The 25835-nt window shown below is 38.8% G+C and overlaps 1 protein-coding gene and 1 non-coding gene across 9 annotated transcripts in view; one reads left to right on the top strand and one right to left on the bottom strand.

Annotated features, from left to right (window-relative positions):
* Positions 1-25835, top strand: part of Cep112 (centrosomal protein 112) — a 471814-nt gene that overhangs the window by 157720 nt on the left and 288259 nt on the right. The gene's annotated exons all lie outside the window — the stretch shown is intronic.
* Positions 11274-11380, bottom strand: LOC123463698. The gene has a single exon (XR_006639088.1). It is a non-coding gene; the product is annotated as a U6 spliceosomal RNA (small nuclear RNA).

Below are 25835 nucleotides of genomic sequence, written 5' to 3'. Positions count from 1 at the left end.
TCATCACTTTTGGAATCAATTATTGTGATTTGCTATAGATTCAAGTATAGATTCATTTGTGGCACTAAAATCTAGATCCACGCTGACCTTTGCATGACTTTGAAATAAAGAAACCTTTGATCTCAGCTGGCTTTGTGGTCTTCTGCTTCTTTCCAGAGGACAGACTGGAGTGTGAGGAGTTGCATGACCTCCTGAGCAGAACCACTCAGTTAGCTTGCTGAAAAATTAATAAGGGAATCAAAGGCTGACTCATGAGCTCCCAAATGGCTTTTTCTTTGACTCCAGGAAAATCTCATATTCTCTGTTGCCATGAATGTTCTTTGATTTTTCACACCATTGAATATATGCTTTATTAATATGTTACACTACAGACAACTCCTTCTGAGCTTGTATCCCTTTAAAAAAATTATCCTTGACACTATGTGCTCATTGAGTGAGTGGTGAAGCCTTTGTCGTCACTTTGAGATCAGTAGCTGGTCCTCCTCATCTTTAGCCCTCTATCACTAATTACATATAAAGTGGGTTCTGTTCTGCTCTTGTGGATCCAGGTGAAAGTACCATTTCTGATTTCACTAAAGTTCTTCTCTTAAATCCTTACCTTCTATATTTTCTTAATTTATATATTTTGTGTGCCCATCTTTCTACCAGTTTTTTGCCTTCTGTTACACTTGTTACATTTTCTCTATTTTGAAGTATAATTCAAGACCTCGTTGGTATCTTTCAAACAAATTCATTTTCTTAAGACTTATGTGAATAAATATCTAGCTTAAAAATATTTTTATCAGCCTTACTCTGCTTCTGTCATCCTTGGTCCTATGACAATCAAGTTTCTTTAAAGAGTAAGTTTACTCATTATATCTGCCTCCTTATATTCCACTCCTCAGCTCAAGCTAGTCTAGCCTCTTTCCTCACATCACCGAAACTTCTTCTCCATGGTTTTTAGGAGCTTTCCAATGTGGATATTTGAGTCTCCTTACCTTATGACCGTTTCCTTTTTGGTTTTGTGGTTTAAACCACTGTCGTGATTTTCTTCTTCTTGCTCCATATGATCTGCATGTCATCCCGCTCTCATATCTATGGATTCTTTTCCTGTGACACCAGTAGAAAACCATAGGTCTAAGAAGTGTTTCTATACCATCTGATAGCAGAAGTTCTCAAGTATCAGTGTTCGCCTTGGGATATTTGCTTAGTTTTGTATGTCAGTTATTATTATAACATTATAAAATAGCTCTTAGTTATGCTTTCTACGTTTACAAGTCCATTTTGAAAGTTGCTTTTTGCAGAATTCCAAGCTTGTGTTCTATAGGCCATGCATTTTCTTTGGTATTTCACCAGTGTACTGGTCTTATCTTCTATGCTTTTTTTTTTCTTGTCCATTTTAATAGTTTCTTGGTCTGGGTCAAGCTTTCCAGGAGATATTACACATGCCTGCACTTGATATTGAGTCATTGTGCACATATATTTAGTTTGTCCTGCACAATGTTTTCGAAAATCTAATGTGTTTAACACTAAAAAAAAAAAAAAAAAAAAAAAAAAAAAAAAAAAAAAAAAAAAAAATCAGGAGAGGGCTGGGGAAATGGCTTAGTGGTAAATGTGTTTGTCTGTGAAGCCTAAGGACCCTGGTTCAGTTCTCTAGGACCCACATAAGCCAGAGGGACAAGGAGGTACATGTGTTTGGAGTTCATTTGCAGTGACAAGAGATACTGGCACATTCATTCTCTCTGTCTATCTGCCTCTTTTTTTCCTCTCTCTCTCTCAAATATATATATATACATACATACATACATACATACATACACATATACATATATCTTTAATCAGGAGATGTCAACATATTTCATGTTTCTAAGTTTGTTTTTTTAAAAAACAAGTCCTGGAAATAGCCATGCTCTCTTAGGGCTACAAGTAGCCACAGCTGACTATGTTATGTTCAGATGGGTCATAAAGAAGCCACAATCACTTTGAGGAGTCACTGTCATAGGTATTGTCTATTCCTCAGATGGGTCGTAAATCAAGCCACAGTGTCTTTGAGGAGTCCTTGACATAGCTGACTATGTAGTGCTTACACTAGGTCATAAAGTAGGCACAACTACTTTGATGAGTCATTGTCATAGCTCATTGGGTAGTGCTTATACCAAGTCCTAAAGAAGGTACAGTCACTTTGAGAGAGTCCCTGTCATAGCTGACTATGCAGTGCTTGTGCCAAGTCCTAAAGAAGGTACAGTCACTTCAAGAGAGTCCCTGACATAGCTGACTATGCAGTGCTTGTGCCAAGTCCTAAAGAAGGTATAGTCACTTCGAGAGAGTCCCTGTCATAGCTGACTATGCAGTGTTTGTGCCAAGTCCTAAAGAAGGTACAGTCACTTTGAGAGAGTCCCTGTCATAGCTGACTATGTAGTACTTGCACTAGATCATAAACAAAGCTTGGTTGCTTTCACATAGTCACTATCATAGATACTGTATTGGTGTTCAGTAAGAAATTTAATAGAAATAAATAATAAACAGCATTTTAAATCCTCCTGTTTAAAGACTTAAAATTTTTAACCAAGTTGGGTTCAGAAAGAAGAATAATATTATCAAAGTTTTAAAACTAACAATCAATGAGATGTTTACTCACCAAATGTGGCAGAAAATCTTTAAGTTCATATTTGGAAAGATAGTAGCTAAACTTGTCTCTAAATCCTAGCTAGGAAAAGTAAATATGAGAAAAATAATTCTAAGAGCAGAAATCAATGATGTTGGAAACACTAAAGAACTACCAAAATTGGGGTGGAGAGGTGGCTTGGTGGTTAAGTGCACTTCCTATACAAGCATGAGGGCCCAAGAGAGCCCAGGACCACCAGAGCTTGAATCTTCAGAGTCCACTCATGCATGCCTGGAATGCTGGTCCTGTGGGAAGGGGAGACCAGAGAGTGATGGGGGCTTACAAACAGCAGCTCTGGAGTCAGTGAGAGACTTGTAGCAAGGAAAATACAGGTAGGAGAGTAAGTGATGAAGGGAGGGAACACCTGACAATCTGCCCTGTCTGCCACAGGCAAGCCCATAAGGAGCTGAAGACAAGAGAATGGGGTACACCATCACATACACATGTGCATGTACCATACACCCACACATACCACACCAGCACATACACACATGCATATGCCTTACACCCACCACATACAACACTAACACACACATGCATATACCACACCCCCCACATGCCACACAAGCATATACAAACATGCATGTACCCTGACATACCTTACACACAACACTGTATCAGCTCATGCATACATACCTTATACCCCTGCACATACCACACCACACACACTACACACAGGCATATACCATACACCCCCATACACAACACATCAGCACATACACACTTGCATATACCATATACCCCAATACAATGCCACATTAGCACATACACACATACATATACCATATACTCCCTCAACACATACACACAAGACACCACACATGCTACATGCATGGAAAAACAAAGAATTATCAAAACCAATTTGGAAAAGAAATGAGTAAATGAGATATGGCTCCACTAGAGCAGTCAAGAAGAGACCAAAAGGCAAAACCCTAAACAACCTGTGAGGAATGGGCATTAGATGCAAGCACATGGTTTTTGGTTGGGTCTCCTTTTCTGTCCTTTGCCCAGGTAGGTATTTGAACTTGGGGACTTGCTGTGCTTTCTCATCTATAGTGTTTTCTTCAAGTTGAGATAAAATGCATGTAATATAAATTACTTTAAATTGAACAATTTAGTGGCTTTTAGTACATTCACAGGCTGTATAATACTATCTCTGGATTAGTTCCAAATAATTTTCAACACCACCAAAGAACCTTGTGCCCATTATGCATTTAGTCTGTATTGCCCACCCTTCCAGCCTTCTTCTGCCCACTTGTCTGATGTCTCTCTCTCTCTGGGTTGCTATTTCTTGGATTCATATAGGAAGTTATATGGCATGTGACCTTTCAGACTTCTTTCACTTTCCATAACATTTCAAGGTACATTTCTTTGGCACATGTGTCACTACATCATTTATAGTATGGGTGAGTAGTACTCTTGTATGTGTAGATATCATAATCTGTTTTTCCTTTCAACCTTGGTGGGGATTTGGATCGCTCCGTGGCTGTGGCTGTTGTGAATGGTACTACTATAAGTGTTCATGGCTAGGCACTGCTGCGACTTGTCTTCAATCTGAGTAGATTTGCAGCCATGGCATCACTGGGGTAGCTAACTGTTCTTGGACCTAATCTCTCCTACTGGTGTTCCAGACAATACTTTGGCAGTGCAAACATATGTTTTTACCCAACTTGAAGCTACTTCTGTAACTCAAAGCAGAAAGGTGCTCTTTGAGAATTATGTATAGAATTTCCAGGCATCTGATAAAAACATTTTTTTCCCACTGTGCTGTCCTACTAAGAAGTTAAAGCCATAGACCTAAGTGCTGTCTTAATCCCATAGAATTATGGTTGAGAAGGTACTTTGTTCTAAGTGGCTTTTCTATCAAATTGAAGTAAGCAGTTAAGTTGTGTCTGTTGCCCTTCCCTGTTTTGGAGATATGTCCCCTTTATGTCTCATGGCATGCTTAATGCACACAACTCTTCACAGCTCACCAGTGGTAGATGTACGCTGATAAATGTTTATTTCTCTACCCATCTGTACATAGCCATCATAATAAGAATAGTGAGCAATCAGCAGTCCTCTCCTGTGTTATACTTGCCAGCTCTTCCTGAAACCTGTCAGTGTTGGTTTATTTTCTTCTAGCAGCCCATTTAGGTAGTTGTTTAAATAATGTTTTCTTTAATAATGTTTCTGAAAATGAGAAAAAGTACTAATGATAGTGATAAGAATGCATGTCTCACAAAGTACAATTGAGATAAGAGAGAAATTATCCATCACAATAAAGGAAAGGGGCAAAATTAAATAACATGTCTGAAATACTATAAACACATCTACAATAATGGTGACATATTGAAAATATGTTGGATATTAGCTATCAGATATTCATCTTTATAAACACATCCATTTATCTATTTATTTATTGATTTATTGAGACAGGCTCTCATGTAAACCAAGATGGCCTCAGGCTTGCTATATAGCTAAGACGTCCTTGAACTTCTGACACTCCTTCTGATATCTCCCAAGAGCTGGTATTATAGGCATCACATTGCCGAATTTTTTGTAATGTTTAGGATTGAACCCAGGAGTTTGTGCTATGCACATTCTGCAAGATACTCTATCAGATACTCTTGTTTCTTTATAGAAACTCAGGAAAAAAAGTCACGACCAAACATGCATGGTCTGTTAATGTGGTATTAATTCTAGTAGATCTTTTTCTGATAGTGTTCATACGTTACATTCTGAATGCAATAGCTTAACTGGTGAATAGATTTTTTAATTAAAATGAATTTTTTTTGCAGTTCTGGGGATTGAACTTGGAGCCTCGTGTGATAGGCAAGCACTTTACCGCTGAGCCACACCCTAATTATAATGAAGTTTATGTAAAGAGAGTTCACTGAGCAAGTTGGAAGAGCATGAACGGGTAGTGCATAGGGAAAGAGTATAGGCTATGTGTGCAGAAACCTGATGGTGAGCCCAGCTAGGGTCAAAGCACTTGGCACTGGAGGTCCCAACAGAGGGCAACACCACACATCCCAAAAGGCGAACGACTGAAGAATTGGTAGAAGTGGAGATGATCAAAGCAACATTAGAGAGAGGCTGACTTTCCTGAGTAATATTGGCAAGAAGCTAAGTTTTGAAGGGAGAGCAAACAATTAGCTTGTGGAGAAAAGAGAATTTTCTGACCAGAAGGAATAAAACGTTTCGAGGTCCCAAATCTGATGACATGTTCATGTCTAAGAAGGAGACTTAGCAAAGAGACATTTCAGATTGTTGTAAACAGTAGATAAAACATGTTAAACACTTCCATTGTGAAAAACATGCTTTTATTTTCTCATTGAATTTGCTTTATTTTTCCCTAAATCATATTCCCTTAACTTTGGTGTCATGAAATTTAATGAAAGTCTCTTAAAATTGGTGGTTGTTAAAATTTTAATCATTTGTTTTTTATTACTTGATATAAAATTTATTCATGTTAATTGTGGAATACACAAATGTCAAGGACTTTGAAGAAACTTTCGGTAATTTGAACCATATATCTCTGTTCTTAGTGAAAAATGAAAACACCCCAAAGTAGGTTTTATGTGGAGTAAACTTGGTCTGGAAATGGTCTATATTGAGAGACCTAATGGCCTTTTGATGTCTGATGCTTTGATTTTGCCTTTTCTTTTTAAAGGGGTGCTATGTGATTATAATTAGAAACATTGCAATTTCTTGACTTGGAAAGCTAATTTTTCCTTAGCTCATTCTATGATGACTAATCATGTAGCTTTGGATGGTGGCAGTGTTTGAAATTATCAGTAAAGAGATTCACCGTGTTTAGTCAAAAATGTTGCAGTTCATCATGAAAGTTTTATCATATCTGTACTGTGTACTCATGCATTTTGTATGTCATGGCTCTGGTATGAGTATATATTTATTGTATATTAATGTTTCATTTGAATAATTTTAAGCAATTTATTGAGAATATTATCATTTGCTTTTCTTCAAACTAGGACAACTATATTCTAAGTTGGAAGTTATGTGTCAGTTAATAGATGGCATAATATGAATTTACATTATTTTTGTAGGTGACATACAAAAACTATTCAGCTTTGTATTGATAAAAATATTCATGTTATCTTGAAAAAAAGTTGCCCATGAAATTTAGAAAGTGCCCTGAGGGCTGGAGGGATGGTTTAGTGGTTAAGGTATTTGTCTGCAAAGCTAAAGGACCCAGGTTCCATTCCCCAAGACGCACATTAGCTAGATGTACAAGGGGGCACACATGTCTGGTGTTTGTTTGCAGTGGCTGGAGGCCCTGGCACACCCATTCTTTTTCTCTCCCTCTCTCCCTCCCTCCCTTTTTCTTTCTTTCTCTGTCAAATAAATAAATAAAAATAAAATACTTTAGAAAGTGCCCTGAAAATTTCAATATAATTTCTTTTCACAGATAGCCTTCTTCACTATCTATGTGATGGTGGGGGAGGGACCCAGCTGTTCCCTTTACTCCACTCCATTTGAGCATCTGAAACCATTTTAGATCCAGAGCAGTCAGAGTTTCCAGTTTATTGTAAACATTCCTCAGCCCAAGTGAGCGTGCTGTCTGAACTCTCCCTCTGAGAAGCTCAATGGAAGCTTGAAAAGAAGAGCAATATGTGGTGACCTTGTTTCAAGTTGCAAAAGACATTTCTGTTTTATTGTTTCTTTGTAGAGATGTTTTCATAGAGCTCTGCATTTCTTCTCATGGGTACTTGTTGCTTTGCCTGTCATGCAGTATAATGGTCAAGAATCTTCTTATTGACAGAGACATTTATGACACTATTTCATATAACAAGTTTAATTTGTAACATGAAACTTTTTAGGTTTATTTGATGATGTCTTTAGAATTGAATTTGCAAAATTCATTTTAAAGCAGTTTATGTATTTAGCTTCTTGACTTTTATTACAATCACAGTTTAGCAATGAAATGCTTTGACATAAATGTAATCCTTGAGAATAAACTAATTAGATAATAATATATAATAATACTTTATTTAGTGTTTGATAGTTAAAAAATAGTTTTCTACTATACATTCTCTTGTCCTCAAAAGACTTCTTGTTGTTTGTTATTATCTGGTTTTTAATAGCAAAAATTGAACTGAGGTTCAAAAGAAATTAAGCAATTTGTCCAGCATTGCAAAGCCAATTTGTGAGTGAGCTGGGCTTTACATCTGGCACTGCCAAGTCTAAACTCAGTTCTCTATGAAAAGAATACTGGTTATTATCAGTTGTGTTAGTAACACCACAGTAGTTTTGTATTTGAGATGGGATCTCACTATATAGCCCTGGTGATACTTGAACTGATTGTGTAGCCCACATTGGTTTCAATTCTTCCATAATTCCTTTTTTTCAACTCTTACGGTCTGGGATTATAAGCATAAGCCACTGCACTTGCCTTAACAACATAGTTTTCCTTATGTGCTTTTAAATTGCTTGATCCACATCATTTATAGATATGCCACTACTTTTCATTTTTGTTAGCCCTAGATTGCAAGTCTGTCCTGCCCATAGTCCTGACAGGTGACCACCATGTTCTTTCCTATCAGACACCTCCCTTTCTTTGCCCTGCATCTCAAATCTATAATGGATTCCACACCCAAAGGAAGCCAGTGCATTTTACTCCATACAAAGAAATTAGGTGATACAACTGGTTGATGTGCTAGGTTTAAAATCCTGTATGTGTTTGACTTAGAAGTCCTATTGTTAACTACTATGTTATACATTTCCCCTCCTCTGATCTTGGGGATTTGGAACCAAAGCTTGGTAGACTAAACCAATCAAATGGAAATGCTGAAGACCTCAAAATTACTGTATTAGTTATTTTGCTTGTTCTTGTATCCAAATACCTATGAAGAAATGACAATGGAGGACAATTTCATTTGGACACATTCTTTGGAGCATTGTCTGTCATGGAGGAAGGCATGTTGGCAGGAGCATGAGGCTACTTGCTTAAATCTGGGTAGAACAAGTAGCAAAACAGGGGGACTTCCATGGCCCTAATGACTTTCTCTTCCGTCCCCCTTTAAAAAATATTTTATTTGTTTATTTAAGAGAAATACAGAAAGAGAGTGAGCACATTCCAGGGCCTCCAGCCACTGCAAACAAACTCCAGATGCATGTGCCACCTTGTACATCTTGCTTACATGGGTCTTGGGGAATTGAACCTGGGTCCTTTGGCTTTGCAGGCAAGTGCCTTAAACACTAAGCCATCTCTCCAGACCTCCTTCCCTTTTCTTAATTCATGCTGAGATGCCAGTTCATGGGAGCCACCCATGTCTAGTGTGGGTCTTCTCTCCTCAGTTGAACCTCTCTGTGATGCCTCTCACAGACACACTGATAGGTGTGTCTCCTAGGAGATTCTACACTTAGCTAAGTTTATATCAAAGGTTAACTATTACAGTTACTATGACAAAGGCTGGATAAATCATAGTCATTGTGGACTGTAACAATTAACTTCTTATTGCAGGGACAAAGCACCTGGCCAGAAGCAGTTTATGTAAGCAAAGGGTTTATTTCAGCTTATAGACACGAGGGGAAGTTTCATCATGGTGGAAAAGACATGGCAAGAACAGACATCAGGGCATCATATCTTGTCATATCAGCTTGGGGGAATAAGTAAGAATGAGCTATCTCTGAATACCCAATGGGACCAGTTAAATGACTCTCAAGGTCCCAGTGACATATCTGCTCCAGCAAGACAGCACCTCCCAAAGGTGCCGTCAGCTAGGAATCCAGTATAAGACTGAATCACAAGCACATGAGGCTATGGGGGACATTCACATTCAAACCACCACATGGGCTATATGCAAACTAATGTTTTTAGTAGTTACACTGATGATGAGAAGAATGGAACTGATACAGTGAAGGAGGGAGAGATGCACTCAGAAATGCAGCCACAGTAGAGGAGCCCACATCTTTGTGACATGTCTTCAGAAGTCCTTTACTGAGCCCTTGCATTTCATAATATACAGTGACAGTGAGTGAGAGATTTTGAGGATTTATTAAGTTAAATTTTAAATTAAAAAATAGATTAACTATGGCTTATCTGCCATTACTACCACATGAATTTTTTTTTTTGTTTGTTTGTTTGTTGAGGTAGGGTCTCACTCTAGTCCAGGCTGACCTGGATCTCACTATGCAGTCTCAGCGTGGCCTTGAACTCACAGCGATCCACCTACCTCTGCATCCCGAGTGTTGGGATTAAAGGTGTGCACCACCACGCCTGGCTCACCACATGAATTTTTAAAAGATATTTTTCTTAGGACAAATAAAAAAAACTTTTATATTCCTCCCTGTCAATATTATCACAACTTTTTACTAACAAAGTCTGAGTTAGTATGGGATTGGCACAGTTCCATACTCATAGGAGGGATTTATGGAAGATTGGTTATAAAAACAAAATGAATTACATGGATAATTTATTAGGAAATGTTGACATTTTGTTTTGACTTTTTTAGTAATAAACTCAGTGTAAACTTGTATTAAGCCTTATAATTTCATAACACTAATGATTTTTGAGAGATTATAGATACACCCTCTTTTCCTCCTCAATATCGAACCAATTTTGGAAAAGAAAATAGAAGTATCCCATAGGTTGAATAACGGTTGATGTGTGTGGCCTGGTTGTTGAGGGGTGGGAGTCCTCCTGGCTCTGGGTGAAATTCAAGTTCCTATGCAGAGGTTTCCAGCAGGGGCCATGCAGAGTGGAAAGGGGACGTTATGATGACATATGCAGAGGTTTTCAGCAGGGGCCATGCAGAGTGGAAAGGGGATGTTGTGATGGCAGGCTGCTGTCCGAGAGGGGAAAGGAGCTGAACACCTTGTCCCACTTGCTGCTCCTGGAGGCCATGCTTGTGGGCTGTTGTGAAAAGAAGAACAGAGGTCTTTTCTTGTTCAAAGAGTTGCAGTGCTTATTTTATGAGCAAGTTGGGGAAGGTGGAAGAATTATAAACAAAGAACACATGTTCACATTTAACTAATGACTAATGATGGTGTTTTATAAAAAGCATCATAGGTCTCTTTTCCCAGAGATAAACACATCATCCTTCTCCACATTTTAGGAATCTACCCTGTCTTTCAATACTGTTTAGATTGGTCCCAAATGAGTACTGTATGTACTTTTCAGTAAAATGGCATATTCCATTTTTTTCAATTTTTTTCCTATTGTAACTTACACATTTCCTTAACCCCCACTCCACAAGGGTTTTATCCCATTTTTTTCTAGAAGTGTTATTGCCTTAAGTTTTAAATTTATGAGTATGGTTTTTAGTTTACTTTTTATAAGCTAAGAAGCATTATTAAAATTAACTTTTCCTTTCTTTCATAATATTGACTTCATATCCCTTAAAGACTGTAGGATCTGTAGACTTAGCTGGTCTCATTTGTCATATTGTTTCTTGTTATTGTCTTGATTCCTAATCATTCTGGCTAGAGGTTTTCAATTTTATTGATCTCTTCAAAAGACCAGATTTTTTTGTAATTTTATTGATTTATTTTCCTATTCTTTTGTTAATTTCTTTTCTGACTTTTATTATTTGTTTCCTCCTACTCATTTTGTTTAATTTGTTCATTTTTATAGCTTGTTAAGGTAAAAGCTGATGCTATTGATTTCAAGCATATATGTTTTTAAAAAAATATGGAACGCTTCATGAATTGCCATGTCATCCTTGTGCAGGGGCCATGCTAATCTTCTCTGTATTGTTCCAAGTTTAGTATATGTGCTGCCGAAGCGAGCACAGCAAACTTTTTAAAAATTTACTTTTTTTTTTCTTTTTCAAGCAGAGAGAGACAGACAGAGAGAGAATGGGCCACAGTCTCCAGCCACCACCAACCAACTCTGGATGCATGCTCCACTTTGTACATCTGGCTTTATGTGGGTACTAGGGAGTCAAACTCAAGTCCTTAGGTTTCGGAGGCAAGTGCCTTAACCATTGAGCAATCTCTCTAGCCCTTCAAACATATTTTAGTGCAGTATTTAAATCAGTCAAAATTCCTCCATGCAGCTTTAAGAACAGCTCTCTAATTTTGTCTTTTGCTTTCACTTTTAGTTCAAAAGACTTAAAATTTCTCCTTGTATTTTTCTTTCACATGAGTGAGGTAAGAAAGTGTTAGTTTCTACATGTTTAGGAATGTTTCAGAGACTTTTCTTTTACTAATTTTTAATTTTATTTCACTGTAAGTAGAGAATATACCTTGGAGGTCTTGAAAACTTAAATTTATTGAGGCTTGCTTTATTTTCCAGAATATAATCTCTTTCTTAGTGAATATTCTATGGACTCTTTTTTTAAAATTAAGTTTGATTCTTTTAGTTAGCATACAGAGATTTTGGTATCATTCATTCTGGCTTTTCATACAGTTTGTCTTAGTTGGTTCTCCATTTTTTAGGCCAGTTCCCCCTCCTACAAGTGTCCCTTCCCCTTCTATTTATGTCACCTGTGTCCTTTCCCCTTCCCTTGAACGTGCATTCTGTTTTGTTGTGGCTTTGTTTTACAAGTGTCAGTCGTAGTTTATCAAACTCTGTTTCTGTGCTAATTTTTGTTTTATCAATTATTTATAGAGAGGATGTTGAAATTTGTAAGTATGCATATGTTTAATTGCCTTATAGTCTGTGAGTTTTGTTTCTTACATTTTGAGCTTTTGTGTCATTGGTAAACACAACTTCTTAATTATTATGAAATAACTTTGTTGTTGGCAATATTCTTAACTCTGAAATCTACTTTGTATGATGTCAGTATAGCCACTCTGTTTTCTCAGTGTTGATATGTTGTATGTATTTCTTTTAATGCTTTCATTTGATCCCATTGCCATCTTTTTTTCTTTGTTATTAAGTAGAAACTTTGTATGGACACTTCATATGTTGGTACCACTTCCTTCCTTTCTGCCCCCATTTCACTGAAGGCCTTCTTCCGAGGGATTCGTGGTATTTTCCATGAGTTGAGGGTTGTGAGTTGTGAGGGCAGCAGTCATGGGGGGGGTGCAGTACCTCTCCACATTCCCTCCCACCATGTGGCTCTTATTATCCTTCTGCTTCCTCTTCAGTAGAATTTCCTGAGCCTTGGTGGGTGTTTTTATATCTCTGCTGTATTGTTGAGCTCTCAGTTACTTCTGGATTTCTGCTTTGGTACGTTTTGAGCATCCTCAGTGTCTATCACCATCACCCTGTACAGGTGTCAGGCTCCCTGTGGAAGCAGCACTCTTGCCCATCTCACCAGTTCCACTGTGGTTTCACCTGGGCCCTGGCTGGTGTGCAGCAGGTGGCTCTGGTGTGCCCAGCCTCTCTTTCTTTCTCTCTCTTGCTAGCAAATAAGTAATAAATAAAAATATTAAATGATCAGGTTGTTAATATTTATTATACATGCTTGTTTTTCATTTTTTCTGCCTTCCTTTTGATTGATTGAATATTTATTTCCTGTTAGTTGCTTTGTTATTTTAATGTATTGTCTAAGGTTTGGGTTGCATATCTTAAAGTTGTCACAATCTACCCTCAAGTGGTATCAGACTGTCATGTGTGTAGAAATCATGCAGTTGCTTCCTGTCCTTGCTCTCTGTCTTCTCTTTGCATTCTTCTTGTCATGAGTTTTGTTTTCACACTTTGGAAATCATGTCTGCTTAACCTTATTTTCATTTAAACTGTAGCGTAGACACTCTGATAATTTCACACATGAATGCCATGCATTTTGATCTTAGGCGTCCTTGTGACCCTCGTTTATTCCCTCCTACCTCTTACCATACTAGTGGTTCTTCTTTGTAACAAGTCCCCTTCCCATGTTCTTGCTTTGCTTTTGTGTGTGTGTCTGTGACCAACTAAATTAATTAAGGCTGCTTGTCTAGCAATGACTGAGAGGTTGTTTACTCAGTGTGGGCCTCTCAGTGGCTACTCCACTGAAGCACATAACTTTCTGTCCCCTTGCAACTACTAACAACCAGTAGGTACTCTGGGAGGTATAGGGTCTATGTGTCCTCCCTCATTCATAGTGTAATGTTGAGACTCAGTCTTGTCCGGTAAACCACAGGTACTGTGAATTCATGAGGGCAATGGCCACACCGTATGCAAAATTCAGCATTTCATAGCAGTTCTTCCCTTTTCCTAGCTCTTACATTTTTATACTCTGCCTTCTGTCAGTCTTCCTGAGCCTTGGAACAGGTGGCCTGGATGTCCTGTTTAGGGCCAAACATACAGTTATCACTTAATCTCAGCCATTTTGAAAAATATTTATCTCTTCATTAACCTCTGCCATTGCAGAAAGACACTTCTGAAGCACAGAGCAACACTAATCTAGGGGTGCAAGCGTAAGTATTCAGAAAGCACTGTGGCGAGCTGTCCGTTTAGCCTAGCACTAGCAGCAGTCCCCTCACCCCACCGTGGCCGGGTCCTCCCGAATGATTAGGCTAACAGTACCAGGTATGAATTCTATTCTGTGGAACAGACCTCAAATCCAGTCAGAAAGTTGTTGGTTATTCCCACAAACATCATGTCACCATTGGACCAGTGGGCATATTTTGCCTGATAGTTTCATCGGGGTATATACAGAGTTCACAGCTGGGTGGTACTGTTGAGAACTTTTCACCCCAGAAATTTGCATGTACCTTTTAGCACTATAAAAGCTAGCTAGAGGAAGGAAGTTTCCAGCTCAGTTCCAGCTTGCTTTCATTACGTCCTCCAACCAAAGTGTGTATTGTCTTCAGCAATATGGACTTACCATTTAGTTTTAGTGGGCATTCTGGAGCACGGAAAATAGTTCATATTGTTGTAGGGGCTTCTGTAGCCTCTCTGGCAGCTCACAGGGAGGGATCTCATCCTGGACACTATGTGGTTTGATTTATACCTATGGCTTCTGTATATTCCTTGAATTGCCTTTAAATATATTTATACGGAGGACTTTTACATGTAATTGCCATTATTAATTATCTCCATTCTTGTGTATATTTTCTTCTTTCTTCCTCTATGATTATCCTTCATGTAGGACTTTCTTTTATGTTTTCTGTAGTATTGACTTCCTAATGACTCCTTAATCACTTGAATGTCTCAAAAGTCTTTACTCTGCCTGTGTGTCTGAAAGATATTTTTCCTAGTTAGAGAATTGTGAGTTGACATACTTTAAAACAAAATTAATTTGCAAGGAGAGTAAAAGGGTACACTAGGGCCTCTAGGCACTGAAAATGAAACCTCAGGTGCTTGTGCCACTTTGTGCATCTGGTTTTACATGGGTACTGGGAAATTGAACCTGGGTCATTAAGCTTTGCCGGGAAGTGCCTTAACCACTGAGCCATCTCTCCAGCCTTGGCTTTGTTTTCTTATTGAACTTTAAAGTTGCCTATGTGTCTTTTTACTTTCATTGTTTGCTTTGAAAAGCCTGCTGTCATTTTCTTTGTTCTTATATGAGGAGTTTTATTGTTCTATATATCTTCAATATCATACTAGCATGGTTGTATGTTTGTAGTATGTGCTGTGTGCAAATGCACTCACTTCATGTATGTGTGTACAGAGGCAAGGCCAAAAGAAAATGTTTACTTTTCTCTTTCACTGATTCACAGCGTTTCCTTGAAACAGGGTCTCGTACTGAATCTAGAGCTGCCATTTTTGGCCAGACTGGCTGCCTGACTGGCTCCAGTGACTCTGGTTTCTGCTTCCCACACATTGGGGTGTGCAGTCACAGCCAACTGTTTAGATGGGCGCTGGAGGTGGCACACAGGTTGAATAAGGCCCTCCCAGACTCTCGTGCTTGCATGACAGCTGCTCTGGCCTACTGATCCATCTCCTCAGCTCTCTTTAGCATTATTTCTTCTTGGTTACTGGTTTGTGGAATTTTTCAAAAAATATTTCATTTATTTATGTGAGAGAGAAAGAGGGAGGGGGAGAGAGATAATGAATAGGCGTGCCAGGGCCTCTAGGCACTGTAAACAACTGTAGATGCATGCATCACCTTGTGCATCTGGCTTATGTGGGTACTGGGGGACTGAACCTAGGGCTTAGGCTTCTCAGGCAAGCACCTTAACTGCTAAGCCATCTTTCCAGCCCTGGTTTTGGGAAATTTTATTAACATGTAACTTACTGTATTTTTTTTGCATGCCACCAGTATTTGGACTTCTTTCAGTTTTTGGATGTCTAGGTTCATAAATTACACTAAATTCAAAAATGTCTTGCTATTTTTTTTACCTGCTTTTTATTATTTGTGTGAATATATGCATATATAATGCATGTACTTATTTGTGTGTGTATGTATATATGTACACACATGGGGTTTGGAAGAGGCCATCGGGGTGTCCTTCCTCTCTTACTTGTTCTTCTGCTGTCTGTGAGCTTCAGATTCTTCTTGCCTCACTTGCTGCTGTTGGAAGTGCATTGGGATTACAGATACCTGTGCCACTGCTTTGCACCCAGCTTCTCACGTTGGCACAGAGGAAGATCAGACTGGGGTTGGAAGGGTTCCAAGCAAGCAGGTTTAACTTCTGAACTATCTCCCCAGCCCCATGTTTCTTCAATTTTTTTTATTAATTAGTTTTGTATTCAGCAAATACAGTCAGTTTGGTACCATTATTAGGCTCATCCATGACCTACCCCCTCCCCATGACCCCTCTTTGTTGAGGTATATGGGTCATGCTTTGTGGAGTTAGCCCACAGGTATGGGTAGGATAAGTGTCTCTGCATATCATGACCCAACATGTGGCTCTGACATTCTTCCCACCCCCTCTTCCGCAAAATTTCCCTGAGCCATGTTGGGTTCATTTTTGGTCTGCTTCAGTGATGAGGTGTTGGGGGCCTCTGGGGCTCTGGTTCTCTGATTTGATAGGAGTTGATTTTTCTCTGTGTTGATCTCCTTCCCCCTTGTGCTGGTATCTGGTTCATCAGGAAAACAGCACCCTTTCTTGTTTCTCCAATTTTTCTTAGTTTCAGCCAGGGCCCTTTTGAGGCATGATGGGGTGACTCTCTCCTTAGGATCTATATCTATCTGAAAAAGAGAAACAGATTCTCCAATGGAGAGTAAGTTAGCACCATGACAAATGAGATAACCCTTACTTTTTTTTATAGAGAATTTAATAGGTGTAGGCCCTCTTGTAGCCCATGATTGATGGTAGCTTGATAATGGAGAGTGGACTTAGGTTTGGATATGGTTCTGACTTGTTTCCCAGCTCCAGCTATGGGTCCTGTACCACTGAGGGGATCAGTTAGCCAAATCAAGAGCAGTTGGTTTCCCACCATGGCTGTGTGCCACTATTGCACTTATGTGGGCATCACAACAGGTTATTTGCTGCTAAGTAGGTTTCCATGAGTTTCTTGGACAGATACTGGTCATTTTCCAGTAGCCCATGTAGCACCTTCTGGCACTAGATGTGCTGACTGTCTGGGGACTGACTCTCTTCAGGCTTCCAGCCATGCCATTCCTGGTCTAACCTGAATCTACCCAAGATACCGTACATACCCAACAAGCATCTCATGGACTAGACACTAGGATGGATGGGGAGGGAGAGGAGGGCATTGAGGGGTGGACAACACAAATCTAGACCCAAACAGCAATGGTACCATAAAATTCTACTTCCTAAAAGGCAGACCAAATGGCTGAACCTTCACCAGGCCCTTACAGGGAACACCTGAACCAGAAGACACCAGAGAGGGTATGATGAAGACTAACCTTAATCTTCTACATCTTCCCTCCCTCCCTCTCCCTCTCTCTCTCTCTTCTCTCTAACTCTTGTATATTAGTTATCTTTTTCCTCCTTCTGTTAGTGGGCACTGACCTGTAACTCCCAGTACCAGCATGTGGCCATCATCCACAATGAGCTTTTGATCAGAGAGACCTACAAGGTTTCCTAAAAGACAGACAGATTTCTGCTAGAGTACTTGATGACCCACCAAAGGTTAGTGGTAAGACCCTACTTCAAATATTTTTATACCCTTTTTTTTTTGCTTTCATGGGCTCTAAATATAGATATATTAGGTTGCTGAAAGTTGTCATGGATGCTCTGTTTCTTTTTTACAATGGTTTTCCTTCCTGTGCCCTACTTTAGTTCCCATTGTTATATCTGGGTCCACTGACCTCGTCCATAGACTGTGGAATGTGCCTTCAATCCCATTCATTGCTTATTGCAGCTCATGTTTTCAGTTTGTGTCTCTAGAATTTCAGTATTGCAAGGTAGTTCTCAGCTTCATCCAAGTTCTTTCTCTTTCTGTTCTCTGAACTTCAACCAGCCTAGTAGATGTTTTCTTCCTTGAATTAACCAGATACTCCATATCATGGTTATTCTCTGAACTTCACCTCGCCTGCCACTGCTGTCTCCTTAAATAACTGTCTTTTTTCTTCACATGGTTCTTGTTCTTCTGTGGCAGAACGCCCGTTTGCTTGATCTGCTCTTCCTCCTCGTGCCACCTTATCATTCCCTTGTGTCATAATCGGGTAATGCTTTGTCTTTATTACACAAACCCATGACGTCTCACCTTCTCCTTTTTCAATTTATAATATTTTACTTTCTGTTATTAACTCAAAGCATTTTTTTCCTGTTGGACGCTGAAAGCTTACTTAGCAGAGGAATTGGGTGTGACAAGCTTAGAGATGTTTCCTCGGTGTCCAGCAATGTGCCTGGTGTTTGATGAGTACTCATTAATTTCAAGGATAAATTAATTAATGTGTTATCCATGCACACATATAATAGGTATAATGGATTTCTGTGTTCCTATTACTCATCCTAATGGGTTCATATCACTGTGGAGCTTTTATCACAACAAAAATAGTATAGAGTCTATCTTTTCTGCAAAAAGCAGAGCAAATGTCTTGAATACTTTTGTATTTCTAGCCCAGATCAGAGATTTGTCATTTAGCATGTGCTATGTAAATGCTTGAAGAATATTTAAGATTTCAAATGTTCTAAACATGATTAAATATGAAGACACATAAGAACAAGTTATAATAAGGTCTCAATTGTAAATTCAGTTAATTAACATGAAATAGCAAATTTGTAAAAACACATATACAAACATATGTTTTTAAAGAAATAACATGATGAAGAACTTGTATTTTGAAGTCAGCTAAGTTTCCACTTATCCATGTGTTAGAAATATACACATTTTATTGCAATTCAAATTAAATTGAGTAATACCTGAGCTACCCTAAACTCTAGTGAGCATAGTAGACAATTAATAAATGTTTAGTCTTTGTAAATATTTTTTAAACCTTTTAAAAAATATTTGTGAGATAGAGAAAGAGACAATGGGTGTGCCAGGGCCTCTAGTCATTGCAAACAAACTCCAGACACATGTGCTACCTTGTGCGTCTGGCTTATGTGGGACCTGGAGAATCAAATCAGGGTCCTTAGGTTTCACAGGCAAGCACTTAAACTGCTAAGCCATCTCCCCAGCCCATTTTTTAAAATTTATTTTTATTTGAGACAAACAGAGAGGGAGAGAGAGAAGCAAAAATCTTTAAATTGTGATTATATTACATATAAGATTTGTATCAAAGCAATTAATGAAAAATACTAGAAAATACCTGTTATAACCTCAAAATTCATTTCACACCACTTAGAAATAATCTATAGTAACCTGGAAACTTTTCTCACATGATAAATATTACATTTGTATTTGATAAATAAGGAGAAAATATGACTGCTTAAAATTTGATCTGTTTGTGCATAGTGATGAACATAAGTGAGAATATTTTCCAGCTACTTTGAAATATTCAACTGCCCAGGGACAAGGCATGGATGATGTTTTTGAAGGAAATAAATATTTCAGCTTCACATTTCAGCCTTTTTTCTTCATCCCTTTGATCTGGTTTTGGTTTCCTTATCATTCTGCTTCAATGACTTCACAGTGTCTTTCTTCCTTTCCCTAGTAACAAGAAATAGTCCTGTGCCTTTTCCAAATGATCTAGGTTTTGTCATTTTACAGGAAAAAAATGTATTTCCTTATTGTTTACTCATATAATACTGTCTCTAAAATAAAGTGCTTTAGGAGGTATACATGTAAGTTTTCATATGTGATGTATAATTTGCATGGAAGTTTTAATCACCAGCTTCTGAAATATAGGAAACATACAGGGAAACTGCCATTAGATTTGGAATTTATTTTGAACTTTAAAGATTAGTTAAGATTTTAAAGAAAATTTTCTTCATTATGTACTAGAGCTATTCTACTTTTAAAGACATTTTCTTAAGATTTTGTTATTGTAACATAAAAATATTAATTTATTTTTATATGATATATATAGAGAGAGACGGGGGGAGGGAGAAAGAATTGGCTTGCCAAAGCTTCTAGCCACTGCAATCAAATTCCAGATGGGTGCCCCACCTTGTGCACATGCATGACCTCATATGCATGTGTCACCTTATGAATCTGGCTTACAGGGGTTCTGGGGAGTTGAACCTGAGTCGTCAGGCTTTGTAGCATGTGCCTCAGCCACTAAGCCATTGCTCTAGTCCTTAATTGACTTTTTTTATCTTCACCATTAGATTTCATTGACTTATGGATCCATACTGTATGCATAAATTAATTCAGTATAAAATTGTGATATGAAACTAAATTTTTTGCATCTTTTATTAATGCATTTCTATAGCTTTATGATCTAATCTGCATACAAGTGTGATCTACCCATACCAGCTGAGGTAGACTCTTACTGCCTCTGTGCTCTTTGGATTTTGGTAACACATAAACTCTATCCAAATTTGAATACATAAAATACTGTAACTCTATTTGATTTTCTTTATGGCACTTTTGTCTTTTTCCTTAGTCAAGTTGTAGTTACCCAAGGAGGAGCATCATTTCTTTTAGTTTTTTTATGTTTTCTGTAGTATTTAATGACTAACTGTCAAATTTAGACCCTTTTCTCAAGTCCCAGAGCAGGACTAATTTGCTGAGAATGAAGACTAGTTACACCCAGTTGACTTAGGGAATTATGGAATACCTTGCTAAAATCCCTATCTGCTAATGGGTTTTTCAATAAAGATTTCTCATTCCTATTCATAGCTAACATTTTTCAACCAATCGTGGTTCTTTAAAATTAGAATTTGACTCTGTGGGTAAGACCTTTAGGTAAACCTGAACCATTAAGTAATTGTTAGAATATAATTCCATAGAATTTCTGCATGCTGTGTGCATGCCTTTTTTTCAGCATTTCTGCTAGAAGCCAGAGAAGAATCTCTGACAGAGTCTTGGGTCATCCTGGAGCCTTCCTTATTGCTTGTTCACAGTGGGGATCATCAAGGCTGCCTCACATGTGCTGGCTCTGTGCTCTGCCTGCCTGGCTGACCTCAAGTGTGTGTCTCTGCTTACCACTGAGGGCTTTAATTAAGCTGTTCTGGTCCACTGTAGTAGGGGTGGAGCTGCCTTCAGTACAGATATGCTTACTGTGCATACATTTCTTTCTTACAGGGAAGGACTAAATTACTTCTCTTACTCTGTTGTGATAATAGTTTGTTTTTATATTTGTATTTCTAATATTGCTTTGTTTCTTTATGTCAGTTAGTGGTTAACATATAGCTGGTCTTAACTAGTGTTTGACAACTGAGTCAATGAAAGATTGATTGGCTGTTATAAGCTGAGCTTAGCTTATGTTCTTTTAGGAGAAAAAAGAATGGAGAAATCTCAGGTTTGTTATAACTCTTTAAAATATGTGTTATTTATATGTAGAAACACTCATTTTATCTTCCAATATCTATGTTACTTGGCTTTTTAAGCTAGATTGGTTGTGCGAATTTCTTCTATTAGCCTCCTCTATGACTCAGATCAGCACATTGTCTATGCTGAATTGGTTTAGCATCATGAACACACAATACATCACAGTATTGTGAAATATGCCTTTCATATGAGTAATGTAGAAATGCTTTCCAGCATCCTTTCCTTACAAGGTTTAAAACTTTCCCATAAAAACTCACCTTTTCTGTGCACTGGTATTTTTCTGCAGTTTCTGATAATCTCCATAACCCTTTGATGTGATGTTTGTACACCACCTTATTCTGCATTATCCATTACACAGTTCTGTGTGGACTCTGATCATAAGGAAAACCAAAATGTTCTTTGGTCACAAGAAGCTGAAGTGGTCTTTGATCTACAGGAATTTGGGTTCATAACTGATCTGATTTTGCACTAGCAGGAGTAGGACTCTGCTGATTTGGGCTGATGAATCTTAGTCAAGAAGAAATATCAAGTAACTACATAGTCTGGGTAATTTTACCATGGGCTCTTATCGCCTTCAGAGTTACTGTAGGGTTGGAGAGATGGCTTAGTGTTTAAGTGCTTGCCTGTGAAGCTTAAGGACCCCGGTTCGAGGCTCAATTCCCCAGGACCCACATTAGCCAGATGCACAAGGGGGCACATGCGTCTGGAGTCCGTTTTCAGTGGCCAAAGGCTCTGGTGTGCCCATTCTCTCCCTCTCTCTCTCTCTCTTTCTGTCGCTGTCAAATAAATAAGAATAAACAATTTTTTTTTAAAGTTGTTGTAGTTACTTTCTCAGTGCTGGCACAAAGTACTTGACCAAAAACAGCAGACAGGAGGAGAATTGTTTATTTTGGCTCATAGACTCAAGGGGAAGTTCCACAATGGTAAGGGAAACCATGGCATGAGCAGAGGCTGGACATCACCTCCTGGCCAACATATGGTGGGCAACGGTAGCAAGAAAGTGTGCCAAACAATGATAAGAGGGAGCTGGCTATAATACCCAAGAGCTCATCCCCAATAACATGCCTCCTCCAGCAAGACTCCAATTTCTAAATTGCCACCAGCTGGGGACCTAACATTTAGAACAAATGAGTTTGTGGGGAACACCTAATTCAGACACCCATATTCCACCCCTGGTTACCATAAACTTATAGCCTTCCATAATATAAAATGCAATGCATTCAGTCAAACTTTAAAAATACCCATAGTTTCTTTTTCAATTCTAATACTGAGAAACATCCCCACAGTGCAAGGTGTCCTAACTGTTACACTGTAAAACTAAAGTATCAGTGGCACAGAGTAAACATTCACACTGCAAAGGATGGCATTGGGCATAGCAAGGAAAGATTGGACTAATACATCTCTAAAACAAACATGAAAAACATCAGATTTCATAGTTCCAAGTCTAACATCTATAACCAGTCTCTGGAGTTCCAACTTGGCCCCTCCAGTTGGGTTGCTCACAGCCTAGGGAAAACTCCATCCTGAGATAGCAGTTCTCTGTGGCAGCTGTTCCATAGTCCTGGCATCTCCAAAAAACCATCTTCTTGTCTGCACTGAAACCCATGGTTCATCCTCATTGCTCTGCTAGGCCTCTACACAGGTATTCTAACAACCCTGCCTCACATTTCCCATGGCCATTTCTAAAGGTCAAAACTGTGTTGCGACTTCAGTGATCCTCTCTTTCCTGCATTTGTTATACTTCATAGTACGAGGTGGGCCACTAATTTATCAAACCAGAGGGGAATAAAGATGATTTGAAGAACAGGACATGCCTTCAGCATTTAGGCCTCTTACTTTCAAAAGATTTTAGCATTCCTCCTGCTGTCCCAATGCACATAAGCTGGCCCAATCACAATAGTCATAATCTCTCAAACAATTGTAGCTGAATAGGCACAGTTTGGGCCCCAAATTTTCATTTCTTTCTGTGCCATTCCCATCTGTTCACACCAGTCAAGTACTATGTAATGCAACCTTGCATAAGGTCTCAGGACACAGGATGAACAAAGCTGGTCTTTCACACAATCTGCCTCAGACCAGGTCTACACAAAGTTCTTTTACTCATAAGCCAAGCCTACACAGTGAACAGTGCTTATTGCATTTAGTTCTCTCAGCTCTGACCAGAATGGTCTATCAAGCTGTGTTTAGAGTACTTCAAGGTGTCTCTTAGGCAAAGATTTCAAATCTTTCCACAGTCCTCTGGCAAATCAGTTCCAGATGCCAAAAGCCACATAAGTTATATTTCTAGCAGTAATATACCCTATTTCTTGGTACCTATTTTCTGTTGTAGTTATCTTCTTGTTCCTGGCCCAAAGCACCTGACCAAATGCAGCTTATTGGAGGAAGGGGTTTATTTTGGCTCACAGACTTTAGGGGAAGCTCTATGATGCCAAGGAAAATGATGGAAAATGAGGGTGGACCTCCTGACTAAACATCAGGTGGATAAAAACAGGAGGATAGTGAGATGTACACTGGCAAGGGAAGCTTGCTATTTTACCCATAAGCCCATCTTGAACAACATACCTTCTCCAGCAAGCCTCCAGTTCCCAAATTGCCACCAGGTGGGATCTAGCATTCAGAACTCATGAATTTATCCAAGGCACCTAATTCCAACCACCACAAATGTAAACACCATTTTTTGAATTTTTTTATTAGTTATGTAAACAGTATGTATACAGCCATGTTGGTACCACTGTTAGCCTCTTCCCTATCCTACCCCTCCAAAGGGACCCTCCTAGTTGGGGAATGTGAGTCATACATTGTGAGGGTAGCAACCAGTTATGAAAAAGAGGCAATGTCTTTGTGCATAATGTCCCAACATGTGGCTCTAACACTCTATCCCCCTTTTCTTCTGTGCATTTCGCTGAGCCATGTTGGGTTTGTTTGAGGTCTACTTCAGTGATGAGGTCTTGGGAGCCTCTGTGTCTCTGGATATATGGTTTGGTAGGAGTCGAGTGTTCTCTGTGTTTCTCTCCTTCACTCTTATGCTGGTAACAGGTCCACCATGAAAGCAGTAATCTTTCTCATTTCTCCAATTCCTCTATGGTTTCATCTGGGGCCCTGGTAAGGTGAAATGGGCTGATTCTCTCCTCTGGTTCTACATTCATCTGGGAAAGAGAAACAAATTCTCCAAAAAAAGAGTTAAATCAGCACCAGATAAATGGGATAACCATTATTATTTTAGAAAGAATTTAATAGGTGTAGGCCCTCTTATAGCCCACTATTGGTGTGAGCTTGATATTGGAGAGTGGGCTCATTTTTTGGATATGGTTCTGAGTTGTTTCCCAGTTCCAGCTATGGGTTCCATTCCACTGAGCAGATCCATTAGCAAATCAAGAGCAATTGTTTACCCATCATGGCTGTGTGCCACTATTGCACTTGTGTGAGCATCACATCAGGTTGTTTGCTTCTGAGTAGCAGACCATGAGTTGCTTGGACAGATGTTTGTCATTTTCCCCCAGTCGCTCATGTAACACCTTCTGCCACTAGCCAAGCTAACATCCTGAGGACTGACTCTCTTCCAGATTCTACTCAGGTCACTCAGTGTTCCTTACCAACAGCATATGGTGTCCTTGGCAATAGGGTCTTACCATTAACCTTTGGTGGGTCATCAAGTACTCTTGACAGAAATCTGTCTTGTTTCAGGAAACCTTGTAGGTCTCTCTGGTCAATAGTTCATTGTGATATTAACTGCATGCTGGTACTGGGAGGTACAGGCCAACCCCAAAGAAAAGAAGGAAGAAAAAGATCAGTAACATAAAAGAGATAGACAGAAGGGGGATTGGAGAGATAAACAGGAAAAGATTAAGGTTAGTTCATCATACCCTCTCCAGGGTCCTGTGATTCAGGTGTTCCCTCTAAGTACCTGATGAAGGTTCAACCTTTAGTCTGTCTTTCAAGATACAGGATTTTATGGTACTATTTCCATTTGAGTCCAGTTTTGTGTGCCCCCCCCCATCCTTATCTCCCCTCCCTCTACCTCCTCCATATTGTCCAGTCCTTGAGATGCTTATTAGGTATGTCAGCATCTTGGGTAGATTCAGGTTAAGAGACACAGATTAGTGAGACCACTTAATTTTGAAAAAACATAGCTCAAACTATGGATGCTTTTCTTACTTATTTTCTCTTCTGAATTTGTCCTATAAACATCTCTTATTTTCTTACTTATAGCTTGTTAAAGAAGTTGTAAAGATTGTATGCTAAATGCCTTTGATAGTCTTGCCATATTGCATTTAATAATTATAAATGTTGCATTAGTTTTCTATTGCTGCTATAACAAATTACTACAAGCATAGTATCTTAAAGTAATACAGAGTTACTCTGTAATTCTGGATATCAGCAGTTCATAATGAGTCTTAAGGGGTTAAAGTCAAGGTATTGTCAGGCCTGGCTCCTTCAGTTAATTCCAGGAGAGAACCCATTTCTTGCCTTTTCTATCCTTTTGAATCCTCTGTCTCTTGGCCTGTGGCCCTGCACATATGTCTTATGTTGATCTGTGGATCAGTCTGGTCTTTATTGCCATGTTTTCAATATTAATACCAATAC

This window comes from Jaculus jaculus, chromosome 9, assembly GCF_020740685.1.
Source record: "Jaculus jaculus isolate mJacJac1 chromosome 9, mJacJac1.mat.Y.cur, whole genome shotgun sequence".
Lineage (NCBI taxonomy): Eukaryota > Metazoa > Chordata > Mammalia > Rodentia > Dipodidae > Jaculus > Jaculus jaculus.
Note: the sequence above shows the minus strand (reverse complement) of the source record. Positions and strands in the feature narration are given on the sequence as shown.